The sequence below is a fragment of the Pteropus alecto genome, unplaced genomic scaffold (assembly GCF_000325575.1).
Source record: "Pteropus alecto unplaced genomic scaffold, ASM32557v1 scaffold5, whole genome shotgun sequence".
In the NCBI taxonomy this organism is placed as follows: Eukaryota; Metazoa; Chordata; class Mammalia; order Chiroptera; family Pteropodidae; genus Pteropus; species Pteropus alecto.
In genome coordinates, this window is record NW_006441953.1 from 21,875,647 (window position 1) to 21,884,301 (window position 8,655).

The following is an 8,655-nucleotide window of genomic DNA, read 5'->3' on the forward strand; positions in this document are numbered from 1 at the left end:
GAAGGAAGGAAGGAAGGAAGGAAGGAAGGAAAGAAGGAAGGAAGGAAGGAAGAGAGAGAGAAAGAGAGAAAGAAAGAGAGAGAGAAAGAAAGAAAGAGAACGAGAGAAAGAGAGAAGGAAAGAGAGAAAGGCAGAAAGGAGACATTCCATGTTTCTCTGAAGAGACAGGGTAAAATCTGTTTAGCAATGTATCAGTGCAAGAACTAGTTTGTATCTTGTCTTATATCTTGTCTTATCAGCTACCTGCAGATGCCATGAAATGTCTGGCCTTAGGCTACCAATTTTTTTCCCTTGCTAAAGAATAAAGCTTAATGTTGAGCTGAGGTATGGTAATTCACTTTCTCCTGGTCTAATAAACAAAACTCAGAGCAGGCAGGGGTTTTATTCCCCCCAATTCATGTGATTTGCATAACTGATAGAGTGGACATCAGCGCAGATGGGAAGAGTTATCTGACAGCAAACACTAGGTGGGTTTCTGTTTGCTTCCCCACCTCTGTAAAAGAAAATTCATTAGCGCAAGACACTGTGTTTGGAACTCCCAGTCATGACAGTCATTGTATATCTGGAAAACCATGAGGAAATTTCAATAAGCCTGTGAGACAGCCAAAACAATTAGGCTGAAATGCTGGCATCTACTAACTTTATTATTTTTTTTTAAATATGGGCAATACCTACAGCTTTCTATCAGGCCCAGCAAGCTTTCCAGATGAGCCACAAAACTACATATTGAATTGTTTTAAGGCTTTCCAACTCATAGAGTATCTTCATTGTCTGTATTTGATTGTGTTTGGAGAGAGAGGATGATGATATTACATTTCAGAATCCTAATTGTATAGTCTTCAGGATTTGGGTTATGAAATTGCCTTGTAAATTAAAAGCTTAGAGCCTAGCTCATAATTGGCACCTGATAAAGCTTAGAGCCTAGCTCATAGTTGGCACTTAATAAATGCACTAAAAAATGAATAAATAAGTGAACAAATGAATTAAGGAATATAAAATAATGAAAACTTTGGGTTAGATCCAAAACATGTGTATTAGTTTTCTATTACCGCATAACAAATTATCAGAAATGTAGGGGCTACAAGCAACGCCCATGTATTAAGTGACAATTGTGTGGCTTAGAAGTCCAGCACAACGTGTCTGTGTTCTCTGTCGAGGGAATCAACAAAACCCAGGCATCAGCCAGGCCGAGTTGTCTTCTGGAGGCTCAGTGGGAAAACCCACTTCTCGGCTCGTTCTTGCTGTCGGCAGATTTCAGTTCCTCGTGACTATATTCCTGAGTTTCCTATTTCCTTGCTCACTGACAAGCAGGGATTGCTCTCATCTCCTAGAAGACTACACACATACACCTTTAAGCCAGAAATGGTGATTCAAACTTTCCCTGATTCCCATTATGGGCTTATCCTTCTTCAGTCAGCCGGAGAAAGCCCTGTGCTCATGTGATTAGGTCAGGCCCACCCAGATAATCTCCCTATTTTGCAGTTAACTAGTCAATGGTGCCATATAGCATTACCTCATTACAGAGTAAAATCCATCAAATTCATGCAGGGCGTGTGCACGAGAGGGGAGGAAACCGTGGGAACCATTGTAGAATCTTTCCTACACACCATAGAAGACTTCACTGCAGCAGACTGCAGGGCACAACACTGTATTTCTCTTAAGGCCCAATTTGATATTCCCAGGCATGCTTGCTTGTTACGTTGGAAAACTTTCGAGTTCGAAACCAATAAACCGTTTAGTTTTCCCTTTGCAGTTTTTTTAAAATATATTTTCTAGCCTCGCATCTTTTTTAATAGCTCCTATAGCCGATAGAAAAATCCTATTACCTCTCTCCATTAAACGAGTGCAATACAAATGTAGACAAAACCAGAAAATATCCCCTTAGAAAAATCTGGTGATGCTGGAGTCCTTTCCAGCTTGTAGCAACGAAATTGAGTTTTTTGTATTCATTGTAAGGGTTAGCAAAAGGAAGCATTATTACACAATGGAGCTAGCTATCCAGGTGGGAGGAACTGCCCTCATATTATCTATATTAGAGCAGGAGAGGTCATCTCATGACTTACTCAAGAGAAATAGAAATTATAGAACTGTTGTTTATTTCAGAATTTTCATTTGCACAAAGCACTAGGTTCTTTGAACACAGATGTTATTAAAATATTCATTTATTAAAAAGTTTGGTATTCAGGAAACCAGCCTATGATGCAATACAGATTATTTCCACCTACAACTATTCACTGTACTTGTTTTATTTGGTCACTTGAAACCATTTTTTTTATTTGGGAACCTAAACTTTTAGGATTTTTATTTCTTAATTATTTCTATCTTTTTTGTTTACTCTGCATCGAAAACTTTTTTCAAATTTGAAAAATTAAACAAGCTGGCTTGAGTCACTGTGATAAGAATACTAAAGTTATGACTCAGAGAAAGACTACATTACTGAGAATAACAATAGGAAATGAGTAAATGAAAAATAGAATGGAAACTAGAACATACTGACTGGTAGTAATGAAAAATGCATTTTAAGAATTCCTACATTATTCGGTGCTAAGGGCTTTAAACATATTTTTACAGATCTATATCCACTTGATTTTCATAGCCACACGATCAGCAATTATCATTGCCCAATTCACAGAAGATAAAAGGAAGTGTCTTTTTTTATGACTCTTTTGTGTTAATTTGGTAATTTTTATTATTTAATTTCCTCTCCTGTTTCGGCTTATTAGTTATATTAGGAAAGGTTCTCCAAGAAAACAGAAGCAATACAATCGGGGAGAGAGAGAGACAGAGAGACAGAGAGACAGAGAGACAGAGGGAGAGAGACAGAGAGAAGAAAGCGATTCATTTCAAGGAATTGGTTCACACAAATTGTTGAGGCTAGCAAGTCCAAAATCTGCAGGGTCAGCTGGCAGCGTAGAGATCCAGTAGAGTTGAAATTCAAGTCCAAAGGTAGTTTGCTAGCAGAAACCCCTCTCTCTCAAGGGTAGTCAGGCTCTTCTTCAAGGCCTTCAGCTGATTGGATGAGGTCCTCTCACATTATGGAAGACAATCTGCTTTACTCTGTCTACTGATTTAAATGTTAATCCCATTCAAAAAAAGAAAAAAACAAACCTTCAAAGAAACATCTAGTATAGTATTTGACCAGTTGCAATGGACAGATAGCATCTGTCTACCCAGCCTAGGTAGAAAACTATATTAACATTTGTAGAAGTTGTGTTTGCCTGTTTGCTTAACTTGAGAATTTAACTTGAAAATGAATGGCTTCTTTTAGAAGGATTAAATGCACACTATTTAATCCTTCTAAAAGAAGGAGGCCCTCATGTATAATTTATTATTCATTAACTTAAGTCTTGATAGAAACAAAATTTTAGTCAATGATGAGAGTATCCTCATAATAACTCCCTTTTACTCCTCACTATGGAACTCTTAAACCTTAGAAATCTTTTATTTCACATGGCTGAGAAAATATATTTTCCCATTTTTGTTTGCTCTGAATTCACCAACTACCTACTGAACTATCTTTTGGGTATCTCTTCCTCCTCTTCTTGATACACTGGGCTATTTCTTTTTTCCTTTTCTTTTTTTTAATCGGAGCCTTATAACTATGTGCTGAAGACAATGAATCTTTCGGTGAGCACAGACTTTAACTACGCTGTTCTGGAGTCTACTTTCCTGCAGTCTCCTCTAGGAGATGCTGAATTCCAACATGGCCTCCTGTGCCAGGTCTACCTTCTCCGTTTTCTCGGAGCAGAGTCTCCCTCGGAGGAAGCAAACCCTGAGCGTTTGCCCATCCTCTGCCATGCATGGACCACAGCGACCGTCCGGGCTCACGTCTGCTCCTGTTCATGGAAAAACCAGTTTGCCAGCTGGGACATGGGGTCCCTCACCACATAGAAAGCAGCGATCACGACATGTGGACAATATTTTTAAGCATTTTATCTGATGTACTTTAGGGTTTTATTTTCAACGTAACATTTCTATGGTGATGTGGATTAAATCTTCATGTCGTGGGCACATCTCTTCCCTTGTCTCTTATAGTTTTGGGCTCCTTCGTGAATTCATTCTAAAGGAACACTAGCCTGTGACTTGTTAGGCGCTGTGCTGCGTGGAGGAAGACAACAGTGAACGCGATATGCAAAAATCTTCCTTTCCTCGCAAAGCTTGCAACCTAGTGAGATATATATACATACTTATGTAAATGAGTTATCGCAATACCAACAGAAAAGTGTTTAAGGGAAGAATAAAATACTGTGGGAGGAAGTATGTAGTAAAATTACTATAAATGGGGGAGGGGACTATGACTTTACAGAATAGCCCATTTTAAGATGTAACTAGATATTTAAGTTTTGTTACATACTGAAGTGTAACTGGACAGCCAGACAATTATCATGCAGCTGCTTTTAAAAGAAAAAAAAAAATCCCAAGTGAGAATTTTCATTAAAAACAAATTATGCTGAAAACGAAAGTAATGAGTTTTAAACAATTTTAACATCGGAAACTTAAAGGTGAATTTATGGCTAACATTCATTGAACTACTAATGACCTCAATGCTCAACAATCAATAAAATGTGCTTTTCAATTCAACAGGAATTAGAATTTGGGTAGCAAACTAATCATTACATAACAGCCTTACACTAAAAGTAAGTGCATTGGAAGAGTGCATGGACGTATAGATATACTTATCTACCTTCATTCCAAAAGTTTTTTTTTTTTAATTTAACACCTCTTTTATGGTGCTACAAAATAAAATCAATATCATAAGAGCAGGAGAAAAATTCTAAAATGAAAAACTAAATTGCTGGCAAAAAAAAATCTTTAAAGAGCATCAGAAATATAATATAGTATTTAATATTCTTATATAACATTCTCAGACAGCAGCTCCAAAGTGCTCAAATAAACCATAGTCATCTGAATAAAACTGTCTAAAAAATAAATTGCTGGTAGCAAATCAGTTGGGAGATGTGAGCATTTGGAAGGGAATTTATAGATGTAAATGCCATTATTATTATGAAACATGAAAATTGCCTTTCCACATATAAAATATGGAGAAGAATAAATATTACAATTCGACCATTTCCAGTTTAATGTATCTAAACTGCCTATCTATACATTAACATTTTGAAAGGACCTCTTTGCCAACTGCACAATACACAGATCTTTGGAACAAGGTCCCTTACATTGAATCAATTATTCGTGACTACAAATAATTGTCCTTAAAAACAGCTCACATGGCTATAGCATCTTACAGCTTGCAAAATATTTATACTTCTTTTCCGCCACCCTGTCTGGTAGATGGAGGATGTATTACTAAGCCCTCCTTGGTAGAGAAAACAGGTGCTACAATAGTAAAGGAGTCGTCCAAGGCCATATAAACGGTAAGGAAAGATAAGGAACTATAATCTAGGTCCCCTGACTTCAAATCCAACAGTTGTTCCTCTTCACCACATGGTACCTCTTCTTGCAGCCCACTTACTACAACCACAGTCTAAAAAAAACACTTGCAAGAAACTGCCAATGACCAGACATATTAGAAACTCACAGTGTAAGTTCTAGATGAGAAAGAAATAGTCATTTCTATTTTTGCAATTTTCATAAGGGAACATGATGGAAACTTACCAAGATAAGTTTGTTGATGATAATGATGATTTTATTCTTTCTATAATAACACTTTTATCTGTTTCTACTACAAAATGAATTCATGTTCATTATAGAAAGGTAGAAAAATATAAAAGACTATAATTAAAAATTAAAAATAACTAATTATATTCTATTCTTTTTTGTGATAGTCTTTGAAAGAGTAGCCAAAGTCTTGGCGTTTTTATCAAACTCATCCAAAAGTCACATTAAATAAATGAAATACATTACCCTCTTTATGCTGTGAAATAAGCTCACCCAGTTTTCAACCAGGATATTTTGAGAATTGTATCTGTTATTGAATCTACTTCCAATGACCCGAGTTCATTATCAGATATATCAGCAGAGATCATCCCAGATCACTGTTTTTGGACAGTGTTGCTCTTCCATCTGGCAAAAGTAATACCAGCTACCTAAGTAGTTTTTATATAGATGTTTGAGAAGCAAGAAGATCAGAAGTCCAATCTCAAGATTGGCAGCAGTGGTCAAAAAAGCATGAGATCAGAAAAAGCAGGAAGGAACGTGCTAGTGGTTAATCTGTAGAGGAAGCTATGGGCATTTACACAGCTAAGACTTGGTCCTACTAAGTCTCCAACTTCGTGAACTGAGACAATCTTTGCTCATTCTCCCTGCCTCACTTCTACCTCTTCCCGCATCCTAATCCTCCGTGGATGCGGGGTGCTTTGCTAGCCCTGCCTTGCAATTGAGAAACGAATTCTGGGAGAGTAGCCCGATGGTGTTTCCTCTCTATCTAGTGCATCACCTCCTAATGATACCTATCCCCAGATTCTGAGGAGTGGGTTTAGGGAAACACTATTTGCCTTGCAGGTGGTTGTGCCTTATCTTGAAATGCCCTTTCTTTAGTTCAAAATCTGGTAAATTGCTAAAAAAAAAAAAAAAACTTCAGGCATTTTTTTTCCTAGAAATCCTTCATAGCCTCCAAGCCCTTAATCTTCCCCTTCGCCATAAAGAGTAAACATTTTTTCTGTGATGAACCGTAACACCCACGTCACACTGTTTCCTCGCCACTGGATCGTGAGCCCAGTGAGAGCAGGGAGGTGTCTGACTCACGTGTATATCCCCGATGCCCAGCACACACCCTACACATTGAATAACTTCATGTGGAATGACATCAAAGAATCAAAGAAAGAAGGAAAGAAAGTCAGAGACATGAAGGAGAGAAGGAAAGAAAAAAGAAAGGGAAGCAGGAATTTTTCTTCAATAGTTCAAAGTACTTCTAGAGAAAGACTTCCAGCCTTATAGAGTAAGTCATCCTAAATTTAACTACTCCGTTAGTCTTAAAAATAAATTAGCTGCTATCATGACTGATATGCCTGAGAAAGAAGGGAAGAGGATTTTAAACCTGGCAACCTTGTCTTCCTTCGCAGACGTCTGTCTTTTACAACATGGTTTAATGGAACAAACATGGACTGAGAGTGATAATGAGAGGATGTTATTCCTACTTTGTCAAGATACGACTTTGAGCAGATCATTTGACAGCCCTTGCCTCGGTTTCCCTAGATTAAAAATGAGACACTTGAACACGACGAGTCTTTCTAATTCAAGCAAGTTAATGTTTGAGGAATCACTGTCAGTTATTTAAACATCAAACTGGACAAGAATTAGGGATTCTATTTGGGGGTGACTAAAATCAAAATAATGAAACCATTTAGCAAAGAGACCTTCGTACCGTTTTCGGATCCTCGTGTTTGTGAGTTTTATCACCTACTAAATGTAAAGGGTGCAGTGAACAATCACTGTGATTCCTCCGAGGGTCTCTGGTTTTGCACTGAGGGGCAAGAGGCAGGACCTGCCTGTTTCACAATTGTGTTTCCAGTGCTGAACCCAATGCCCGACACATGGGAGGATTTCCTCACAATGTTAATGGAATAATAGCACTCAGGCTCTTTTAATTAGCAGATAATGTAAGGAATCAAGAGGCAGCTGAATTGCAATTAATTCAGAATCTTATTTTTATATGATTTTCAATATTTATTCATATCGACACGCTATATTTCTGCATGCTTAATCTAGTGCGGATGGGAGCTTCTAGTTCAGTGTTCTACCACATTTTACTTCTCAAAGAAGTTCATCACATAACTTAATTATTAGGTTGCAATGAGAAGTCCTTTCAAATTTTTTATCTTACTCATTTATATGTGCCTGGCTTACAGTAGGGGTTTAATAGAGATTTTTTTGAATAAATTTGATTCGAATGAGTAAGAACTGTGAAATTGGAATTTCTTGAAATTTAAAATGTTCTTGCAGATTAATTTGTTTTGTTTTGTTGCTATTGTTTTCTTCATCATCTCAGCTCTCTGCTGGTCTTTGAAATAATTTTCTAAAGGTCAAACCCTTCTGGTTGTGAAAATAAGGTTTATAAAAATAAACTAATATATCCTTTTTTGTGCCTGAGGTCAGAGTTTAAAACAATAACTAAAAAAAAATATGAACTTTCTCTTATTCATCTGGTTGTTATCTCCTGACACATCTAAACACATCAACAAGAAAACAGGGGACTACATTTATTTCTCCGTAGCCATCCTGTGAAGAACAAAAAGCTGGGGTAAAAATACCATCCTGATATAGGTTAGAATATTTCAGAGTATAGGTAATAAAAACCTAATTCAAAGTATTTTCAAGATTGTATTTTTTAGAGTAGTTCACTTACAGTGCCTGACACAGTGGCATAAAATGGAAAAATGCAAAAATCAAACCTATTTATGGAAAGATATGAAAATCGTTTTCTGATGGTAGAATCAAGGAAATGGTTCCTAAAGAGCGCAATATTATTTGTGGGAACAAAAGTGTAATTAGAAACAGTAGATAAAATACAAGCATTCCAATTCTCTGGAAAAAGCATCCTTTTTCAACTGTGTGTTATGACTACAGAGGAAATATTCCTTGTTGTACTAGTTACGTTGGACTATTGAAAAACAAACAATGTCTGAAATATTTTGAGAGGGTATATAGAGGCCAAACCACCCAGACTTCTCATCTCCCAATAAAAATAATTGAGAGGGA

General features: G+C 36.9%; 1 protein-coding gene across 6 annotated transcripts in view; it reads left to right on the forward strand.

Moving 5' to 3' along the window:
• The window catches only part of KCNIP4 (potassium voltage-gated channel interacting protein 4), a 950,399-nt gene that overhangs the window by 906,945 nt on the left and 34,799 nt on the right, over window positions 1–8,655 (forward strand). The gene's annotated exons all lie outside the window — the stretch shown is intronic.